Raw genomic sequence first — 24,106 nt, 5'->3', positions numbered from 1 at the left:
AGCAGGCCACAGATCTGATTACTCTGCTCAATATCTGAGGTTTTCCTCCAGTAAAAATGCACCTGGAATGATTGACTAATTTGGGGACTTTTTCCAGTGTTCTCCATGTGGTGTATTTTAATCAGCGATACAATTTAGCAGCTGCATTAATTAATTAGCACATTAATCAGGAGAGCATTTTAGCAGCTAATCCCTAGCAAACTAGCGGTTTGTGATAAAATTTTAGCAGCAGGAGAACAAGTAGTATACCAAGTTATTTTTTAATGTTATCATCACTGTAGGCCTAGCAAGGGCTGAAACTATGCAACCAAATTGAAACCTTTCCTAAAATATACCTATGCGGGGCGCATTTGAGAAATTGTACGCTTCACGTAGAAAGGTTTAACAATTACTACTTTTCTCTACAAAGCAGCAGTTCTGAAGAAAACTGTCAGGCTCTCCAGGAAACAAACTCTCCAAGTGTTCTTAAAATAGTCCTTGTGTGACTTCAGAAGAACTCAAGGATCCTCTTCCAGCAGCAAGATTATTTATGCAGTAATGAGAATTTTCAAGATATTATTTTATAGTTATTTATGTGAGAGCGATTAAAAAGAAGAAAATACTCACCTAAGCAATGAAATTGTTGCAAGTCTAATTTTTAGCTCTTTAAAACCTTTACAGTGAACCTCATACTTGGGAAGGGCACAGAAAACATATTTTTTCCAATACAGCGTTTAGAGATAAATGCATGTAGCATCAGAGCCAAATGTAATATACTTCTGATGAAATATAAATTGGAAGATTTCACATGGAAACATCACTCCTTTTTTGCTTCATTATGTCCAAAATGCAGTGACATGTGCTTTTATTGGATCCATGCATACTGAATTCCACATGTTCCAAAATTTAAAATTTGACTGAAAAGTCCCACAGGCTGATATGAAAACTTCCCTTCATTTATGCAACCTGGGGATATTGAATTCTTATATACTACAATCTATTAGCTGGGACTGTGAGGCAGTTCTTTATCTTCACAGCATTTCCTGGGAGAAACCAGCTTTCTTTCATGACTCCACATCACTTTCTCAACCTCAGAAAAGAGGGTCAGTGTAACTGAGGGAGCATGTGCTGGCTAAGCATTTCCTTACATTTTGAATTCTTGTTATATTGATTTTTTCCTCTGGTTCATGGAAATTGCACTCTATTTAAATCATATAATACAACTTGGAAGAATTTTAATTTCCACTCTGCCTTTTGTCTCCATTTATAAATCACATTTATATCTCTCAATCTTATACCCTCTCTTTTTAAAAGTTTTGACTCCTCACAACCTATTTATCAGCAGTTGCACTCCAAGCCCAGAGAAATTCCAAAATCTTCTGGGGAAAGACAAATGAGAATGAGATATTTCTCTACCAAAAAATATATATATATAGATATAGATATCTATATATATCTGTATCTATCTATCTATCATCTATCTATCTAAATTACATCATTAAGTAAGGATGTGAATGAGCTATTTTCTTATAAATGCCTTATAAATAAAAGGCCTACTGGTTAAGGGCTACCCATGCAACTCCAGCTACAGTTCTTTGGAGACAATGTCATGTCTTGTTGATTCTTATATGCATAGGTTGAAAGTTATGCATACCTTTTGTCACAGCTAAAATCATTATAATTATGTTGTTAGTGCATTACTTGGCTTCATTTGTGAGCACAGTATTTGTTACCAATAAATGCCTTATGGATGAAAAACCTCTTTTAACTATGAGTCACCCTCTATTGATGTAATCCTTCTTTCTTTATGAACTTTTATAATTAACATAAAGTTTGCCTGGGCTCACATTCTTTCTCACTGACTGAATTTCCTATTCCCTTCTGCATTCCCAGTTGCCTTGGATGTGAGTACACACACACATACACACATACTGATGTAAACACTCACACAAGCACACACATACACACAAATACCAGCCTTTCTCTGTACTACCCATTCAAGGGGACCCTGGTTGAGTACTGATTAGTGTTGCTCTTTATGAATGTTGCAATACTCACTTGTTCTCTCCCTCATGGCAGATTTTTATATTTATATTAAAATCTGGATTAAGCCTAAACTAGGCATCTTCCACTGATTGAATCAGTGCACCTCTAAAAGAAGTGATTAAATTGTTTATTTGGCAAATATTTGTTGAAAACCTATTATATGCATGGCTTTTGCTCTTTAGTTCCTCACAATTTGTTATCAGGTCTAAAGCAATACATCTAACCTGTCTTTCTGAATTTGGTAAACTCCCTCCACCAGTGAACTATCATCTTTCACACTGTTGCTAGAGTGATCTTCATAAAACATAAATCTGATTGTATTACTCCCCTACATCAAATCGCTAAATGGTTTTTTATCACATGTAGGATAAAAGTTAACCCCTACAGGATGGCCTACCACATCCTCTAGATCTGTAAATAAGCATTATTTACAAATGCTGGGAAAACATATTTCTGGGTGTGTCTGTGAGGTGTCTCTAGAGGAGATCAGCGTTTAAATCAGTGGACTAAGGAGAGCTCTCACTGATGTAGGTGGGCCTCATCCAACCTGTTGAGGGCCTGAAGAGAACAAAAAGGTGGTGGAAGGGTGAATTTGCTCTTTGCTTAAGCTGAGACATCCATCTTTCCTACCCTTGGACACAGCACTTCTGGTTCTCAGGCTTTTGGACTCAGACCAGGTCTTACACAATGGGCTCACCAGTTCTCAGGGATTTGGACTCAGACTGAATTACACCACCGACTTTCCTGGTTCTCCAACTTGCAGACAGTAAATTATGGGGCTTTTAGATCTCCATAACCACGTGAGCCAATGCCTATAATAAATCTCCTCTTATATCTATCTATCTATCTATCTATCTATCTATCTATCTATCTATCCATGCATCCATCCATCCATCCATCCAATTGGTTCTGTTTCTCTGGAGAACCTTGACTAATAGACTCCTCTACTCACCTCTCTACACAAATCCCCCATTCCAGTTTATTTCATATGTTGCTTCCCAACAGACTATGCTCTCTTGCTTCTGTGCCTTTGTGGTGCTTTTCCCTAAATATGGAGTGCTGCTTCTCTCCTTGCCCTGCATAACACATGTTCATTTATATAGTGACTCAACAGTTTCATATGTTACTCACTACTCATCAAGATTAGTGTACTCTTAATCCTCTTCACCTATTTCTCCCATCCCCCCACCCACCTCCCCTCTGATAACCATCTGTTCTCTATAGTTAAGAGTCTGTTTTTTAGTTTCTCTCTTTTTCCTTTGTTTGTTTGTTTTGTTTCTTAAATTCCACATATGAGTGAAATCATATGGTATTTGTCATATGGTATTTGGCTTACTTCGCTTAGCATTATACTCTCTAGCTCTGTCCATATTGTTGCAATTGGCAATATTTCATTCTTTTTTTCTTTTGTGGCTGAAAAATGTCACATGTTTATTTTTGAAGACTCACATCTGATATCAGCTATTCCTCCCCAACACATTCTGTCCTGAAGTAGACCTGTGTTAGTTGCCTTCTATGTGGCAGACCTGTATTAGTTGCTTCCTTGCACTAATAGAATTCTCTCTTCTTAGAAGTTACTACCTTTAACTTTAATGATTTTCTTATCAGTTTTACCCACTATACTGTGAGCCCCTTGATGTCAGGGACTGTCCTTCGTTCTTTTTTCCCCAAGACTTTGCAAAAAATCAAGTATATTAATTCCTAATGATGTTGGTTGAATAAGAGTAATTTGTGATGAGAAGTAGAGGGTGGTATCAACCTGGAGCACAGGCTGTTGTTAAAGGTTTAGGGTCCCAGGATGGAATAAATGGTGTAGAAAGAAGGAGAGGTGCTTTAAAAATGTGACTTACAGGGCGCCTGGGTGGCTCAGTTGGTTAAGCGACTGCCTTCGGCTCAGGTCATGATCCCGGAGTCCTGGGATCGAGTCCCACGTCGGGCTCCCGGCTCAGCGGGGAGCCTGCTTCTCCCTCTGACCCTATCCCCTCTCATGCTGTTTCTCTCTCTCTCTCTCTCAAATAAATAAATAAATAAAATCTTTAAAAAATAAAAATTAAAAAAAATAAAAATGTGACTTACAAACCTCAAAGTGATGCTGGGGACTTTTACAAAACTTGGACTTTTGCAAATCTCATGAAGTCCATGACTAGAATTAGGAATAGAGTACAATCCTCGGGCTACTATGGATTTGTCTTATAGCTTCAAGAGTAATCAATCTACTTTTAAACTCATTAAGGGATAGCATACCTTCATTGTGCCTAAGCAATGGCAATTTGGGAACAATGAAATTTGCATCACCTTAGTGGTCAAATCTCTCAGAATAAGTCATGTAACTCGTGAGATGCTAGCAAGAAAAGTCTCATCTCAGAGAAGGACAGTCCTATAACATGGATAAAACACCCACGACCCCTATCTTAGATGAGGAAATTGAAGCTCAGAATCATTTAACAACTTGCCCAAAGTTGCACTGCTAATAAGTAGTAGATGTACGTGTCATACTTAATTTCTGAAACTAAATCCACTCTGCTCTTTATGCTACAAACCATGTACCAACATCTTAAAGGTCACAAAAGTAACCAGGTATTTGGACTACAAAACTCATAACTGCTACTGGATGTGTATATGCTTCTGTCTGGGGGAGCAAAAGGTAGTGGGGAGGTGGGTTAAAATTAATGAATACCATTCTGACATTGAATCATCATTATTATTTTTATATATTAAGTAAGGTAAACCATTTTGGGAACTAATTTCCAATTATTCATTATTAGGAATAACTATATCTTTTCAGCCAGAAGTAAAGTATCAACCAAGCTAAGTCTGCTGCTCTTATGTCTTCTGAAATTAATCTTTTCTGAAAATAGAAGGTTGCTGCTTAGGCCAAAAGGAGAAATGATGGAGACTTTACACTTGGTAAGTACATTGATTAGCTAATAAAATAAAGTTACACCCAGCAATAAATGGTGGTTTTATATGGCTTCCTACTATACTTATCACCAAATACTTTATAGAGAAAATCTCTCATAAGATAAGAGCAACAAGAAAGCATGGAGAGGTCCAGTATAGTATAACTCAGGAGGAAAAAGAGGAAGCTCTAAGAGGTACTACAAAACAACAAAAGGCCACAAACAAAAACTAAATTCTGTGAACACAGAAAGAAATGTTAGGAATTAGGTAGAAATGGTGGGAAAGAGGAAGCCACCTTGAACAATTATACTTACTAGTGGCTTTGAAGAGATAGACCATCTCCCAACAAAGGAGAAATGTGCACCCTAGCTTTATTGCTTTTATGCCAGTGCTGAAAGAGCCCTGAGAAGCTGACACAGTTCAAACATTCTTTGGAGGACATGAACTTACTTGCAAACTTAGTTGACTGACTTATGAGGAGAAATTAAATAATTAATAACTAATTTCTTTTGAGGTACAGGTATTGTTAGGGTTAGAGATTTATAAATTGGAGCAGTTATTTGGGGCACGAACATCAAATTAAAAAATCACTCTTTAACATCTAACCCACATTCTTAAGAGCCTGGTGTACACAGCATGTTAATGGAGGCCTGGTGAGAATAACCATCAGCAGCACAACTTGTCTTTAGTTGAATTTCCAAACCATAACCTGAAATAGTGATCTGGGGAAGGGTTTTGGGAGTGAGAGGAGAATGATAGTTCTGTCAGTTGTCACTGATGCATGTGGTGGACCCTCCACCGGTCTGATCTCCATGACCAGCCACCATGCCTCAGAAGTGGAGGTGAGAGGGGTGCCTGGGTAGCTCAGTCGGTTAAGCATCCAACTCTTGGTTTTGGCTCAGGTCATGATCTCAGGGTCATGAGATCAAGCCCTGCATCAGGCTCTGCTTGAGATTCTCTCTCTTCCTCTCCCTCTGCCCCCTGCCCCCCCTCTCTAAAATAAATAAATAAATCTAAAAAAAGAAGTGGAAGTGAGAATGTCCCCCACTCTCATTGTAGAGGGAGAGCTCCCATAAGCAACAGCATCTCTCCTCTGGTAGAAGACAGCAGTAACATGCAGCTCTAAGTTGTCATGGAATCAATAAACTTTTCCTGTGCTTTCCTCTTATAAGGACTGCCTGGCAGTTATTATCCTAATGAATCTAAATTTGATAGCAACAGTATTCTAAAGGGTGTTGGTACTCTCTTATAGGCATAAATTTGTATAATTTCTGATCAACCATCTGTCACTAAAAAACAAGATTAGCATGAAATGCTCAGCAAGAATTGTATAGGCAAATCACAGGGAAATAGTTGAGCAGTTAATCTACTTAGGAAACACTTTTCCTACCAAGCAAATTTTATAAGTCAATCAACTTTATTAAATTGAGGATAAACTGCAAAGAAGAAGGCATAGACTTCAACAGGCTCACTCAGTTGTAGAGTACACTTATTATCATCAACTGTCACTCCTTAATAATTGGAGGCAAGGCAAGTATCACTATAAATTAGCTTCAAAGTCCTTAGGAGATTTCAGTGGGAAGAGGAAGGGGACTGTAATTTAAAGAACTGAAAGGATGAAGCACAAAGGCAAACCCTGCTGGCAATTCCACTGCTAAGACAAAAGTACAAAGAACCTTGAAGGGGAAAGACAGGAGGAGACTGCTACAGCCAGAGAAGAAAATTCTGATAAAGCAAACCACTGGCAGGTAAGTAAAAGATGAGTTAAAGATGTGTAATTAGTAACAATCATAAGTTTCAATTAATAACATAGCACTTAACCTCAGAATAATGTAGTTTTATTGATTACAACAATAATTTCTCTTCTACACAAATGGGTTCAAAATACATTATCAATGTCCGTCCTTCCTCCGTCCTTCCTCCCTCCCTCCCTCCCTCCCTTCCTCCCTCCCTTTCTTCCTTCCTTCCTTCCATCCTTCCTTCCTTTCTTCCTTCCTTCCATCCTTCCTTCCTTCCTTTCTTTTTTGCTCTTTTGTAGGCACTACCCCATTACTCCAACTACCAGTTGCATTTGTCATTCCATTTTCTTTACTAACATTAAAATTCAGCAAGTATGAAATTAAAACTCCAAACATTTGCAAAAGCTATTTCAAATTCAGAGATTTATATCCCTTGCAAAATGGGATTTTGACTGACGCAGGTCTGGGACGCATTAGATCCCTAAGCACATTTCAATACAGATACGGAACAGTTAGGGTAGTGTGAGGGGTGAGTAATTTTTTTAAGTATCTGAAAGTCCTTTGTGACTAACTTTTCCAGGTTATTTATGTATGGAGCTTTTGACAAATTCTAAATAGGTTCTTTCCAAGTAAAGCAAAATGGACTCTATTTTCTTGGTAGCATTTAACTTACATAATGACAGAAAGGTGTTGGAAAAAAGATACCTCTGTGATTCTGTCCATACTCAGAATCTAATATAAGAAATGCCACTGAAGGTCATAAAATGCCCTCTAAACCCAATGACAACATGAAAGGCATAGAAAAAGGCAGTCAATATACAGGGGCAGGCTATCTCCAGCTTGCTCTGAAATCCATGGCGGAGGGAATATTTCATTATCACTTAGAATATAAAATGCCACCTTGATTAATATTTAGTGAAAATAAATGCCTACAAAGACCTTTCGTAAAGAGCAAAAATTTAGAAAGAGCTTGCAGTTTAGCAATAAAAATGTTCCACTTAATACATATGAGGGCAGCGTCCCTATATACAAAGAGCTTTTAATTAAGCTGAGAAGAAAACTCACACGTGATAAATCGAAGAACCCCTTTTTCATACTCACACACATACAAACACACACAAATCAAATTAAGTCAGAAAAAGTGTTTGCTTAAATCCTGTAGGGGACATTTGGAAGTGGGAACTTCAGGCAGGCATCCCTGGCCTAAATTCCAGCTGACATTTAGTGGCAGCAAAACTGCCACATCAAGTTACTTAATCTTCCTGAGCCTTGGTTTGCTCAACACAAAAATGGGAGAATATTAGTACCTCCTGCAAAGGACGGCTGTGAAATTGAGCTGGGAAAATGCAGAGTGCCTGATAAACAGAAAAAGGTCAATAAACATTAGTAAGAAGAGAAGTCTGTCATTAGTGCAATAAACGTAAGATTAAATTCTGGAGTTCCAGATACTTTCAGTCCTCACTTTCTTCTTAATTCCTTTAAGAAGTCAATCTATAAGCAAAACTGTGAGTTAAAATTCATCTTCTCTACTGATACTCTTCATTACCACTGTCACCAGCTCATATATTCCTTTCTCCTGTTCAGACAGATGGTGGCCTATCATCTATGCTCAGGAAAGATGAAATCTTGATTGCATTCCAAACTTTCTCCAAAATTTGCCCTTCTAGGTTGTCTTCTTAACACTCATTCTCTCCACTAGATCCTCCCTCTCGATCCACCATAATATCCAGGAACTCCCCACCTATAAATAAACCAAAATCGTTGTCTCTATTCTGCAACCCACTAGTTCTTATTATCTCTTCCTTTTCCCCACCACCAATCTCTCATGGAATATGTCTCACATCAATCCTCTTCATCTGTAATGAATTCCAGTCCCAAATATCCAACCATATCCTATAGGCTCAAGATTGGCTTCTCCAAACCAGGTCCTCCTAAAAGGATTTTCACCTTCACCTTGTTCTTTTCCTTCTGACAACCACGTGAGTGACTGCATCATCATCAACCAATCGCTCTTCCTGTGCCTATGAAGATACCATCCAAACAGAATATCCGATAGAGACTTTTATTTATATTCAGCCCATCCTGATAGTTCTCGCAGCAAAGTTTTCGAGCCCCTGGCACACTGTCTTCTTGATCTCTGTGATTACATTTTCTTCCGTTGTTGTTTTATCCTTGGCACCTTGTAAGCATTTCCATCACCGTGAGTCAGGGTTTCCCTGGGTGGTGTTTCTGCTCCATTTACTCAGGGAGGGTGAGGAAAGGGCCTCTGATCCATTTGTCATCACCAGGAGACTTTCTTCAGGCTACATGAGATATTGCCCAACCTGACATCCTTTATATTTTCTTTTTTTTTTTAAGATTTTATTTATTTATTTGAGAGAGAGAGAGAATGAGAGAAAGAACACAAAAGTGGGGGGGAGGGTCAGAGGGAGAAGCAGACTCCCCACTGAGCAGGGAGCCCAATATGGGACTTGATCCTGGGGCTCCAAGATCATGACCTGAGCCAAAGGCAGTTGCTTAACTAACTGAGCCACCCAGGCGCCCCTCCTTTACATTTTCAAATGAACTACAATCCTGTCTGGATTTTCTTGTCATTTTTATCAACTTTCAATGATATCATGAGAGCTATCAAAAAAAATCTGTGCATATAATCCAACTCTATGGATTTTCAAAGTTACTGAAAATGTTGATCAGATGTGATATTACTTACAACTGAGTATGAGTTAACTGTGCCTAGGTTTACAAGGTTTCCAAATCGGTAACATCACAGAATACTTTCACACACACACACACAAAAAGGCTATACAGGCCTACTGGTAAATGCTTCAATTCTTCAATTCTGTTAATAAAAGCTGCCGGTATTCTTCTCTGCACAGACATAGTTGAGTACTCTAGGAGTTGGTCTCCTTTAATAAGTATCCTTATTTTTTTTAAAAAAGCAATTGAAGTCCAACTAGAGATGTGGTGCTTTGGTCTATACCACAGATTAGAAACAGTACTGGTCCTCTTGTAAATTCACTAAATGATGTCTTCATAAATGACATTACCCATAAATGACTTTACTGAGTTTTCTTTAAAATTAATAAATTGGGATTTTTTGTTTTGTTTTGTTTTGGTTTGGTTTGTAGAGCATGTATGTCCTGGGACTCTTAGATGTCTCAAAGAAATATAAATATCAATGGTTTATTTTCAGATCTCAACATTTGTTCTTAAAAAGAAATATAAAATCTAACTTTTATACCTCAATTTATATTTTTATTATGAAGACTTTTTTATATTAAAAGGAAAATCCTATTTCATTTTATTTTATTTTAAAGATTTTATTTATTTGAGAGAGAGAGTGAGAGGGGGGTAAGGGACAGAGGGAGAAGCAGACTCCCCACTGAGCAAGGAGCCAGATGCGAGGCTTAATACCAGGACCCTGGGACTATGACCTGAGCCAAAGGCAGTCGCTTAACCAACTGAGCCACCCAGGCATCCCAAGGAAAATCTTATTTTATTAGTATCAATAAAGTTCAGTGTAGAGGCATTTTTAGTGGAACAAATTAGGCAAAAATCATTTTTGATAGAGTTACACTTTATATATTGAATGACCCATTTACACAAAACTTTATTACTACCACATTACACTTTCTTAGCATCCTATATTAAGACACCTAGAAATATAGTTTAATATAAACTTAATCATTTTAAAAATAATTTCTTCAGATTGGAATGAAAATAGCCCATCTGCCCAGTACTATACACTGACATAGCTGTCAAACTTAATTATATGTGATTTGTTAGACAAAGTATTTTGATGTTTTTCTTTCAACTCTAAATATTTGGGCCTACTGATCAAAAATACTGTGTGATTCCACTTATATGAGGTATCTTAGGCAGTCAAACTCATAGAAACATAAAATAGAATGATAGTTACCAGCGTCTGGGGGAAGGGGAGACGGGGAGCTGCTGTTTAAGGGGTTCAGAGTTTCAGTTTTGCAAGACAAGAAAGTTCTGGAGAGCTGCTGAAAAGCACTATGAGCATACTTAACACTACTGAACTGTACACTTGAAAATGGTTGAGATGGTAAATTTATGGTATGTGGGGGTCTTTTGTTTAAGTTTTTATTTTAATTCCAGTTAGTCAACATACAGTGTAATAGTGGTTTCAGGTGTACAATGTAGTGATTCAACACTTCCATACATCACCTGGCACTCATCATGACAAGTGCCCTCCTTCATCCCCATCACCTATTTCACCTACCTCCCCTCTGGTAATACGGTATGTGTTTTTTTACCACAGTTAAAAATAAACTTTTAAAAGATAAAAGGAAAACAACAAAACTAAAAACATCCCACAACTAAAAATACATATATTGGGGCCTAAATACCCTTAATTCCACATCACAATTATATTTAATTTTCCACCAATAATTATATTTAAAGTCATGTTATTTAAGATATGTAAGCTAGGGGCGCCTGATGGTGGCTCAGTCGGTTAAGCATCTGCCTTCAGCTCAGGTCATGATCCCGGGGTCCTGGGATCAAGTTCCGCATCGGCTCCCTGCTCAGCGGAGAGACTGCTTCTTGCTCTGCCTACTTGTGCTCTTTCTCTATCTCTCTGTCAAATAAATAAAAAAAAAAAAATCTTTAAGACATGTAAGCTAGAGTGTGCTAAAATAAACTATGGAATCAGGTTAAATTCGGGTGAATTCAAATAAGGAAATTTTGATTTTTATTCATTGTGAAGTAGATCTCTAGTTATACTGAAATGAGAGGTCACTTTATTTGGCTCTCTCTACAATAGGAAAGAAATTAGGTATCTTCAACAAGATGGAAGATTTAGCTTTTAAAAGAAGTATGAACCTAGTAAATAGTAAAAACACTTAGCCCTTGGTGTAATAGACAGAAAGATGGCCCAAACAAGCATATTAGCTTTATAGACATCATCCAAGTCATCAAAAGCACTATTAAACTATCTCTCTCTCTTTTACCTACTTATAATTAAAATAATAATACAAGGTGAACAAAAAAAATTAATTTGCAAAATTAAAGCAATGTATTAGTAATGACTTTAGAAACAGCCCACATCTATCAATTCTCTTTCTATATTTTCATAATAATGACTTCTGATAACATAGGTTTCTGCTCTGGGGGAAAAGTACGCTCTGGTCAACTTCATCTGTACCTCCCTGCCACTGGATCGTTTCAGATGGCATCTTCCAATGGATCAGAAAAATTATATGACCCAGCTAAACCACAGAGCCATCTGTACACTTGAAACTATACACTTGAAAATCCACTTCGGAGAAACAAGTCATTCTACACTTATGAAGGCAATATAGGTAGATCTGCCATTTACTGCACATTTTTATGTACTTCAAGATACTTTACATATGTTGTATGTCATTCAATATTAAAAATTCCATGAATTAAGGAATAACATTCTTTTTTTTTTAAGATTTTATTTATTTGAGAGAGAGAATGAGATAGAGAGAGCATGGGGGGGGGGGTCAGAGGGAGAAGCAGGCTCCCCGCTGAGCAGGGAGCCCGATGTGGGACTCGACCCCGGGACTCCAGGATCATGACCTGAGCCGAAGGCAGTCGCTTAACCAACTGAGCCACCCAGGCGCCCCAAGTAATAACATTCTTTTTATAAGAGCATACCAAGGTTCAGTGAGGGGAAGTGACAACGAGTAAATACCAGAGCATGAACTCAAGGACACACTCCTAAATAACGCACGTGCTAACCACAGCACACAGTACGTTCAGGCTTTTCTTTTTTCCTCCCCCACTTCAATTTCTTTTTCTCCCAATCCTATTCTTTTATTTGCTTAATCTCTCCCCAAACATAACCCCATGGATGCATATATTATGCATACACAGGCTTATTAATGCTGTAATTAAAAATATATAGCTTATTAAAAACACTATAAAATATAATTTATAAAATAAATTAAATTTGTAATTACTAAAAATAAGAGATAATTCATGAAAAAACACTGTTAAAAAATACCTAGGTTTAAGGGGTACCTGGGTGGCTCAGTCAATTGAGTTTCAGATTCTTGGTTTCAGCTCAGGTCATGATCTCACGGGTAGAGATGGTGCCAACATGCCCAAGCTCTACGCTCAGAGGGCAGTCTGCTTGAAGATTCTCTCCCTCTGCCCCTCCCCTACTCGCACAGGCACGTTCTCTCTCTAAAATAAATAAATAAATATTTTTAAAATATATCTAGGTTTAATAAATCCATAAATTGACTTTTTTTCCCCTTCTGGAGTTTAGCTATTTGTCAACATTAATCACAAGACAAGGCTCTGAATGAATCACTCACAAAAATGAAACAGAAAGCCTTTCACCGCCATCGTGTCCTCAGCTTCACAGCCCACTGTGTTCCTTTATGCTGTATATCAGTTTTCATAGTGACCATACATGGTCACAGTTCTTACCCTTTATAACCAGAGGTAAGACAATTCCATTCTATTTGCCAAAATTTTAGGGAAATTGTACTTATGTACTCAAAAACTTGTGAATATGCATTAAGTCTATCTCCACAATTAAGGGTGACAAATCTGATTTCTAATGATAAGTAGCATGGGTGTTTCTACCATTTTTGTAAACTACTGCACAGCAATTTCACCGAATTGTCTATTAATGTTAGCGTCTAGGTTGCTACTTCTTTTTATTTGATACCCCCAAGACTTGATTTGACATTTATCCATTATCCTATATTAAATGCTGGTAATTCAAACACATTTTCTGTCTTACTGCCAAACTAGTATTCATGGTCCCCCATTGCTAAGTGCTTATTAGTGACATGAGATACAGAATTACATAAAATCATCTAGCTCCTCCTTGTGATATTAGGCAGCTCAGTAGAGTTGCCAGAGGAGAATGGGCATTGTTTTTTAATTTTCTTTCTTTTCTTTTCTTTTCTTTTTTTTCTTTGCTTCTCATCAATCTAAATGACATAAAAGTTTAGACTAGTTCTCATGTAAAAAGATTAATACCAATCCTCAAAGAAGGGACAGCCCAGCCTCTAGACTGGATTTGCAGAACTGTCTGATTTGTTTCTGTTCATAATGGGATACATTGTTACAGAAACATGTTTAATATACATATATTATCCCTCTATATTTATCTATATATCTGCACATAATTTAAACCCTTTCCACTTAGGAGAAACCGCCCTCTTCAATACAATACACAAAAATCTCTACATTGCTATATACTTCCTCTTTTTCATTATTTTTTTCTCTCTCCAATATTTGTCACTTTATCATGACCTTCAAGATCTATAGCTTCACATAGCAATTGTTCCACTTATGAAGAATGGTGGAGTCACCCCAGATCCTGTGACTTGTCAGGGGAGAAAGGGGAGAAAGTGGGCCACATTTTGTTGAAATAGACTTTGCTACGGTAACTAAATAAATTTTTCTCTCAGACTCCACTTTCCCACAATCTATTACCTTTAGTGCAACCTGTGCATCAGCAAGGCCACTTAAAACATCAAGGAAACAAAGTTTGCAAGTGCCCCTATCTAAACTGACCCATAATTTCCTAGAAATCTGGAATATAAAAATGACAGCATAATTATGAGTATGGGATGTGAGATGTATCTTATAAGGTTAGCACATCTTTTTGTCTAATTTTTAGCTGACCTTGTCACATATTTTCAGGCAACTCTCAATTGACTTTTTTAAAATTTTTTTCTATTATTATGTTATGTTAATCACCATACATTACATCATTAGTTTTTGATGTAGTGTTCCATGATTCATTGTTTTCATATAATTGACTTCTGACTGTTGCTGTGTTTCGGATAACACTTCCTTCCCACATTCATGGCTAGTGCAAATCCCCCCCATTTGAAGAAAAATAAAACCAGCTGTGTTAAAAACACAACCTAAATTTTCTTACTGCCATAATTTCCCCCAGACAAATATTTGGGGAATCCATAATACAGTTAAGGGGGCACTGGCTTAGGGAGTTGACCGGTGTGGTAAAAGCCTTTCCAAGGTTTTTAAAATTATAAACAGTGCTCCATAATCTAAAACAATGTGGACAGAATGACTTTCCAGCTTCCACATATGTACTCCACAAGCTATCAAGATGGCATTTCTCCTTTTCAAGATGCCTTTGCTTTTCATTTTAAAATGATTCACCTGAGGGATGCCTAGGTGGCTCAGTCAGTTCAATGGCTGCCTTCAGCTCAGGTCATGATCCCAGGGTCCTGGGACCAAGTCCCGCATTGGGCTCCCTGCTCAGGGAGAAGCCTGCTTCTCCCTCTGCCTGCCTCTACCCCTGTTTGTGCTCTCTCTCTGTCTCTCTCTGTCTCTCTCTTCTCTGATAAATAAATAAAATCTTTAAAAAATAAAAATAAAAAGAATGATTCACCTGTTGAATAATGTTGGGGTGGGGAAAGGAGGATCAATAAGAGAGATCTGGGCAGTGAAACTAAATATTTCTGCCTACTATTTGCAATGACCCTTACTATCAATTCATCTTCTCTGCCTCTTACTCAGAAACAGGTTAAATGACCAGTGAAACCAGACAGAGGACCATAGCTGACTTCAGGAGGGACTGAAGCATAAGACAGTTCATCAAACCAGAAATGCAATTAGTTGTTCAGTTTTTCAGTCAGTCAACCTCTTAGCCAAATTCAAACAAGCATAGTTGGACTATCTACAAAGTGGCATTGACCAAAATGACAGAAACAGACATAGAAATGTTACAGGATAATTGGTCCAAAGAAGGCAAATTTGGGTGGTTAGAAATGGAGTTCATAGTTTTTGAATACCTCATTTAATCCTTACAATTTTTTTCATAAATTATGCTTACTACTCTTATTTATAACTTATATAATTGATTCCTGAAATACCAGATAATGCTTGAGATGAAATGGGAAAATATACCTCTTTATTGTCAAATTAACATTTCTCCTTTCCAGTAATTTATTTAAAAATTTTCATTAAAAAGACGGCCATAAAACAATAGGTGGTTCTTAACATCTTTTACATAGATCATTTTGAGAATTTGAATGAGAAATTATGGGTCTTCTTTCCCAGAAAAATGTGCCTATAGAATGTGTGTATCTATATCTATCTATCTATCTATCTATCTATCTATCTATCTATCTATATGTATATATCCCAAATTATTGACACAATTTCAGGGGACACCACTTACATAATGTCACAATTTCACAGCCCCCTAAGCATCCTGATCCTTACTTCAATACCCAGTACACTGCACACACACACACACACACACACACACACACACACACACACACACCCCAAATCCCCAAAGACTGCAGCCTCGTTCTTTCTCTGAGTCCTTACACCATAACCTAATACTTGATATCTAATTTTTAGTTTTCCCATTAATTTATTGAACAAAAACCTTTTCAACCACAAGATAATTTGTTCAGAGAAATGTGCCTTTTAGATTCCAGCTGGCACACAGAAGATGCTCAAGAATCACGTGGGGATTGATAGAAAGGAAAATGCAAGTAAATGAAAGCCACAATTACATGAGATCCTATGTGCTGCCCTTGGAATGTGTAACATTTCCACCTGCAAAATGCTCAGATTGTCTCTAGTCATTGCTTCTTCTGCATCTCTTATCCACTAAATCAAGGATTACAGCAAGACCCTGTAATGTTTTACCCAATGTCAAGCTCTGTCCTATAGCTAACTGAATTTCAGCTTCAGTGAGCCAAATCCACACACTTACAGGACACAAAGTTTGAGCCCAAGTTTTGGAGCTTTAGAGGAAAGACATCCTTACTTCTTTCTCTATCTCTGTTCAGCATGATACTCCCTCATTTGATGTCTTTGCACTGTGGGTCAAATCTCTTTGCCTTTGTGTCTGACCTAAGGCCATTTAAAACTACCAGGCAAGGACTAGGACTGCCATGGGGTTTCCTTTCATGTAGCAATGTAACAAAGCAAATATGCTCATCCTGGAGAGGAGTTGTGTCACGCTTTGGTTATAGCTAGGTAGGTCAGTTGTGCTCAGCTGGCCACCTTATGAAGTCCCCTGAAAACAGAGTAGAAAATTGGTATCTGATGCTGAGAATCACAGAAATCTTAGAAAACCTACTTCTCCTTTACTAAAAAGACAAAAACAAAAACATGTGCTAATGTGATTACAGGTATCACATGCAATGCCTCTCAGCTTCCTTGAACCCAGTTATCATCCTGAACAAAAATAAATGAAAAAGGCTTTTCTGTACTAAAGACTGCTTCCCAGGAAGTGGATTTAAGACAAAGAATTTATGATGCACATAGCTAGTTTTTTGCTTCCCTTCCCTGGTTTTATCGCAGTTATATTATATGAATAATTAGAGAAAGAGAAAACAAGTGTTTCTTCAATTATTACTGGTCATTTGCTTATCTTATAGACTCTACTCCTCCCCATCTTGTTTTCTCAATGAAATGATCAGTTTTTCATTTATATAGTGCTGAATCTACAACTAAGAAGTTAATTACAGAATTTGCTATTAAGGAAACAAAGGATGGACGAGTGTGAGAGGTTTGTGTTAACCTCAGAAATACCAATGTGAGCTTGAGTTGTGACTTAAAGGCCAGCTAGTAAATAATGGCTGGGAAGAAGGGGGTAGTCCCAGGGACATAAATTGTCTGAACAAGGCCTCCGGCTAAAGGATCATTCAGCAGCTATCCTATCATGAATGACCTGTTGAATTTTGAAGTTGTTAACTTTGGGAAGAACTCACAATCCTAGATTTGGAAGCAACTTCTGAGCAAACCTGGGGCAGGTGCTCTAGTTGCTGACCTGCCACAGGCCAAAGAAAATCCGTCCAGTGGAAACCAAAAGAAAAGAACAAGAAAGGGTCAGGGTGGGCCGAAATGAGAAGGACATTTTGAGTCCAAACAGTCTCAGCATGTAAGGGGCAGGCAGAAACCAGGACACTATCCCATTAATATAACATGAGAGCCAACTTCGAGGAGTTCTCAAAGAACAAATGTCACCTCAGAGACCTTCTTTGGTGCTTGCTAAGACCCAAATGATTAATCATCAGTGGAAACTTGGCCTTTTTCCAAAGCTTGATGATGATTTGAAGTGCCCTTTCATTTACACAGTGGGAGGCATCCAGAAGTTTGAGCAGATGTCCTGCTCCACCAGGCAGAGAATTAGATACTGCTAAGTAATCCATTATTATTTAATTTCTTTGTCCATATATCTGAGTGGAATCCTACACTCAGATGGGGAAAAAATGAGATAGGAAAATCTCAAAAAGATATTTCCAACCCGGGGAAATACAACAAAAAATGTTCTTTGTACTTCCTATTACCAGCCCCCTTTGCAGACTGGAGTATAACTCTAAACTACATCATGTGAAATCTGACTTCTGAGTTTTGACAAAGGAGTTTAGGGTTGCATCTGGGGTAAGTCTGTTTCACCAATTTTCAAATGATGTCTCTAATGGATATATGAAGCAATTAAGTGAAAAAAATAGTTCTGACCTGAGTCTAAATATGGTCTCGCTAAAATGAACCATTTATTTAGAAGGAAAACTGGCTTTAATAATCATACCATATTTTAATTCAGTCTCCAAAACCTATTCTCTGCATCAGACACCATTAGTCCCTTGGCAAACTATGTCCAACAGTTTTTCTGAAATTTTTGTTTTCTTTTCTTCTTATATTCTGAGATTTCTTCAAAGTAAAAACAACAATGATGAATCATGAAAAAATTACTTTTGCCTTCCAAAATACTCACATCTGGTCTTTGTTTAAATAACTCTAGCTGTCATTTTTGCCTACAGAAATCAACAACAAACGATGAAAACAGAGATCGAGTTTGGTATCATTTTAGTTCCCAAAGGCCTGCCACTTCATATTGGTTTCCCCAAAAGGCAAAACCACCCAAATACCACAGAAATCACTATCAGCCCATATTTCTTCCTGAAGTGATTACTCTGAAATAGTAAATGTTTCATTCCTGCAGCTATTGTTTCTCGCTGTCTCCTTTCATTTGCTTTCAGCATGAGTGAGACATTTATTTTTGACAGTTTATTATTATATGAGGAACTAGTCACGTTGGATTGTAAAATACTGGAATCTTTTTTAGTAGAGTTACTGAGCACTTCCCCTTCCATCAAAATATAGGCTACATCTTTACTGAATTCCTATTAAATATTGTTTATTGCAGTACCATTATTGAATGATTTTGAAATGTGATAAAAGCAGGTGATCCAAACTGCCAACTACTTGGCAGCTTCATATCCAAAGGAACGAGGATTTAGACCTTCATTTTTGTCGAGAAGAAAACAAGTGATTTTATTTTTTTTTAAGATTTTATTTATTTATTTGAGAGAGAGATAGCTAGAGAGAGCACAAGCAGGGAAGAGAGCAAGGAGCAAGCCTCCTGTGAGCAGGGAGCCGAATGTGGGGCTCGATCCCAGGACCCTGAGATCATGACCTGAGATGCTTAACTGACTGAGCCACCCAGGTGCCCCAACAAGTGATTTTAGAACTCCCTTGACTGTTCCCAATCTTGCTCAGTTAAGAGGCCCTAACCTTTCCCTTAGCTTGACTAAACTTCAGATATTCTTTTTCCAGACTATAGGCCCTGACCTCCCTTTTTTTTTTTTTAGAGCATTTACTTTATAAAACTTGTAAATTCTTTCTTTGCCCCTTTAAGATGTAAATTAAAAAAAAAAAAAAAGCTTCTCACCAGTCATACAATTCAGGAATGTCTTTCTTAAGGACAAGGGAGCGTCTCTTTGAAACATAAACACCCAGAAAGCCAGTGCCCTGACCTCCCAGTCTCTTTGAGAGAGTAGGAAGCTAACTTTGGTGGCACCTTGCTCCAAGTTGTAAAATTACCTTCTGTCATGAAGATTTCTTTTCCTTTGGGTAAAGCTGATTAACAAACGCAGATGGCCTAGGAGGCCACTTCCTCACCCACCTCTTAGAAAGACTTTCCCACACTTTGTTCTAGTGAAGCTGAATTCACACTCAGTTCCTATGTCTCCTACCATATTGGCCTTGAAGAAAGTCTTCCTTGCCAGGTAACTTTGTCCAGTGCAATTTTTGCTTTGACCAATGTTTATAATATTCTATTCTATAGTATCAGTATAATCAGGGTTTTGTCATGCCAGTCTCCTGACATATTTTTAAGTATTAAAAAAAAGAAGACATCAAAAAAGACTTAAGGCTATCATGAGATATCAGAACTGATATAAAATCAAACGAGCTGCTAATAGAGCTATTAAAATGTTGATGAAAAAAATGTTCATGAAAAAGACTAGGACCAAAAAAAGAAAAAAAAGAAAAAGTGATTTATTCACTTCCTTTATCTTTCTTCAAAGGACTCAAGCCAGTATGGAATCAATAAAATAATAAACACAAGTAAAAATAAAAAGGAAGAATAATACAAATACTCCTCCCAGAAGCAATAAGCATAGGTGTTGTGATTAAGCCTCATATTTGGTTCTGAAGTTCCTGATAGCCAGGGAAAGAAGGAAAAAGAGTCAATTCCTCAAGGCAACTTTTCTTAAGTAACTTTTAAACAATGTGTTCATGTAGAATTTCATGGAAAGGACACTAAGAAATGTAACAGAGAATGTTTTCACATTAAATGTGAACTAGGTAGGTTAAGTGTCGGACTCTTGGTTTTTGGTCAAGTCATGATTTCAGGGTCATGAGATCGAGCCCCACCTCTGCACTCAGCGCAGGTCTGCTTGGGATTCTCTCTCCCTCTGTCCCACTCCCTCCCTCAAATAAATAAATAAATCTTTAAAAAACAAAAAGCAAATATACTTTTTTGTTTACAACAAATGCTAGAACATATTTGCTATGGTTATTTCTTTCTTTGTATTAATTTGTCTCTTTTTTTAATAAGAAACTATTGTTTAGAATAGCTTGAGATTTATAGAAAATTTCCAAAGATAGCACAAAGTGTTCCCTATAACCCAAACTCAGTTTTTCCTATTATTAACACCCTATATTTGTAAGGTGCATTTGTTGCAATTAATGAACAAATACTGATACATTATCATAACTAAACTGCATACTTTATCCAGATGTCCTTAGTTTTTACCCAATGTCCTTTTTCTCTTAGGAGCCTATCCAGGAAACTGTATTTACATTACTACATTTGCATTACTACATTTAGTCATCAGGCCTCGTTAAGTTCCTCTTGGTGTGACAGTTTCTGAGGCATTTCTTTCCTTTTTTTTTTTTTTAATCCAATTAGTTAACATACAGCGTTATATTAGTTTCAGATGTATAATATAGTGATTCAACAATTCTATACATTACTCAGTGCTCATCAAGAAAAGAGTACTCTTAATCCCTATGGTTATTTGTTATAGTGACCACTGATAGAAGCAAAGGGCTTAACCCGGGACTATGAGAAGATGCGGGAAAGCTGATTCTAGAAGGAGAATAATGGGGTCTGTATGTATCAGGCTTTGCCTGTAAGACTGGAAATGAGAATTAAGTTTGAAGTGCCATAAGAGATGTGATATTCTCCTTTTCTCATTTATGCTTTGGAAACAAGTAACCCAGTGGCAGAGTTGGTTTTCTATTGTGAATTTAGGAAAGCTAAGAAATGTTCAGAACTGGATGGAGGTCCACCCACCTTTGTCCAGAAATAGACCCTAGAGGCATCACTGCTGTTCTGCACAACTCCAGGAGGCACATTTACATAAAAGACAATGTGATTCGAGTTTTCTGGCACTATGTGACTTATGGCAGTGCCAGAATATGGGGAACCAAAGTTAGGATTTTGAGGCTGCTTTAGACAACCTCTAACTCTGAGGCCACAAGAACACATGGAATAAGTGTATTTTAGCAAGAAAAATTCCATGGCTGGTGGTAGTAGTCACCTACTACCATTTAGAAAGAGTTTAATAATAATTCCAAAGTGATCTAATTCTGGAAAACATGGCATATGATGGTAAGGAAAAGAAACTCTGTAGAATTTTCTGTTGATAGTTATTTTTTCTCTCTTAGCTATCATCTGAATTGTGAGCATTCTCCTGACAGTTTATTCCTCTGCTCACTATAATAATAATAATAATAATAATAACAACAACAGTAACATTATTGGTGTTTGTTATGTGCCACACACTGTTCTAAGAATATATATATATACACTCTTTTAAATCATAAAACTTCAATAACAGAAGTACTATTGTTTCCCCCATTTCACAGAAAAACTAAGGCACAGTCCAGTTAAGTAACTAGTCTAATGTGATGCAGCAAATGTATAATGGAAGCAGGATTTAGACTCTGACACTCTAACTCCAGAGCTCATTCTTTGGACAGAGACAGAGAGTGCCCTTCAATTATTAGAAGTGCTCCCTTGTAATCGTCAGACTATTTTGCTGGAAAAATGAGAATGGGATCATGTGACTTCCTTACCAATTAGCTATCAGTATAAAGAACGTGGGTCATTTCCAGGATGAGACAGTTAGAATCTAATGTATCTCTTCCATTCTTATCTTCCTCTATTATAGTGAGTTGGAAGCCACCTATGAGATGGCAGTGTCACAAGATGGAGAAGGGCCAGATTCCAGAGTCATCATATGGAGGAAAGCACCCATCAACCCACAAAAGACTTTGTACTAAGTGAGAGCTAAACTTGAAATTTTAATTGGAAAAGTTATTTATTATCTCACATAGTCTTTTCTACTTTTATTAATACAGAGCTCTTAAACACTATCCTATGGTTCTCATTCACAGCTCTATATCCATTCCCTAGATGATTACAACCATAACCTTGATTCTAAATGTTATCTATTTGCTAATGATTTCCAAGAGTAAATCCAAATCTGATACTCCCATATCTAACTACCATTTAGAGGATGTAGATTCAATATCTTGAAAGCTTATATCCACAATGAAAACTCTATGTAAACTAGGAATAGAGGGGAACTTTCTCAACTTGATAAATAATCTATGGCTAACATCATACTTAATGGTAAGAAACTAGAAGCTTTCCACTAAGATCAAGAACAAGGCAAGGATATTCCATCTCACCACTCCTTTTCAACATCATACTGGAAGTCTTAGCTAATGCAATGAGATAAGAAGGAAATAAATGCTATAGATATTGCAAAGGGAAAAAATAAAACTGTCTTTGTTTATAGAGGACATGATCACCTGTGTAGAAAATCTGAAAGAATTGACAAAAATTTCTTGGAACTCACAAGTGTTTATGACAAGGTTGCAGAATACAAGGTTAATATACAAAAGCTAATCAGTATTCTACACAATGGCAATGCACAAGTAGAATCTGAAATTAAAAACCAATACCACTTATATTAGCATCCCAAAAATGGAATACTTAGATATAAATCTAACAAAATGTGTGTAAGATCTATATGAAAAAAGTTATAAAACTCTGATAAATGAAATTTTATAAAGAACTAAATAAATGGAGAGATATTCCATGTTCATGGATAGCAACACTTAATACTGTCATGATATCAGTTCTTCCCACCTTGATCTATACATCCAATACAATCCTAATCAAAATCCCAGAAAGTTATTCATGTGATATTGACAAACTTATTCTAAAGTTTATATGGAGGGGCAAAAGACCCAGAATATCCAACACAGTATTGGAAAGAACAAAGTTAGACTTCAAGATGTAATATAAAGCTGTAGTAATCAAGACAATGTGGCACTGGTGAAAGAAGAAACAAACAGATCAACAGAACAAAATAAAGAGCCCCAAAACAGACCCCCATAAATATAGCCAACCAAGAGGCTGAGACAAAAGTAATTGCCGGCATAGAATTCTACACCCAGAGGAACACTCTTAAGAATGAAGATGAAATGAAAACATTTTCAGACAAGCTAAAACTGGAATTGTTTACCACCCTCACTAAAGAAGTTCTAGAGACTATATTTAGGATGGAAGAATATCTGCTAAAAGTTGAAGATGCAAAAAGAACAAGCAATGAATAAAAATAATGGTAAGTGTTGACAAACAGTATAACAAACACGGACTTACAGGTACTCCTCCTAAACATTTAGAAACATGTCTACAGGGATGGTGGGGTGGAGTAAGAGTAGATTGTAGGACATCTATGCTTGCTAATTGGTTTTACCCAAAGGAAGTGTAAATTTTCTCATGCCTTCATGATAAGAGGTAATTTTACAAGTTGGAGCAAGGTACCCACTGAAGTTAAGGCTCCTACTTTCTCATAGAAACTGGGAGATAAAGACAATATCTTCCTTGATCATTACATTTCAAAGGGATGGCTTCCAGGTCCTTGAGAAAGATATTCCTGGGTCCAAAAAACTGGCAAACTGGCAACAGGCTTTTTAAGAGATGTACATCTCAAAGGGCAAGAGAAAGCTGTATAAAATTGCAAGTTTCTAAAGTAAATGCTCTAAGAAAAGGGCGTTCAGGGCCTGAAGACAAGAAGTTTGTCTTAAGTCAAACTGAGAAACACATTAAGGGTTTCTTGGTC

Source organism: Halichoerus grypus, chromosome 12 (assembly GCF_964656455.1).
Source record: "Halichoerus grypus chromosome 12, mHalGry1.hap1.1, whole genome shotgun sequence".
In the NCBI taxonomy this organism is placed as follows: domain Eukaryota; kingdom Metazoa; phylum Chordata; class Mammalia; order Carnivora; family Phocidae; genus Halichoerus; species Halichoerus grypus.
This window is presented reverse-complemented; position numbering follows the sequence as displayed.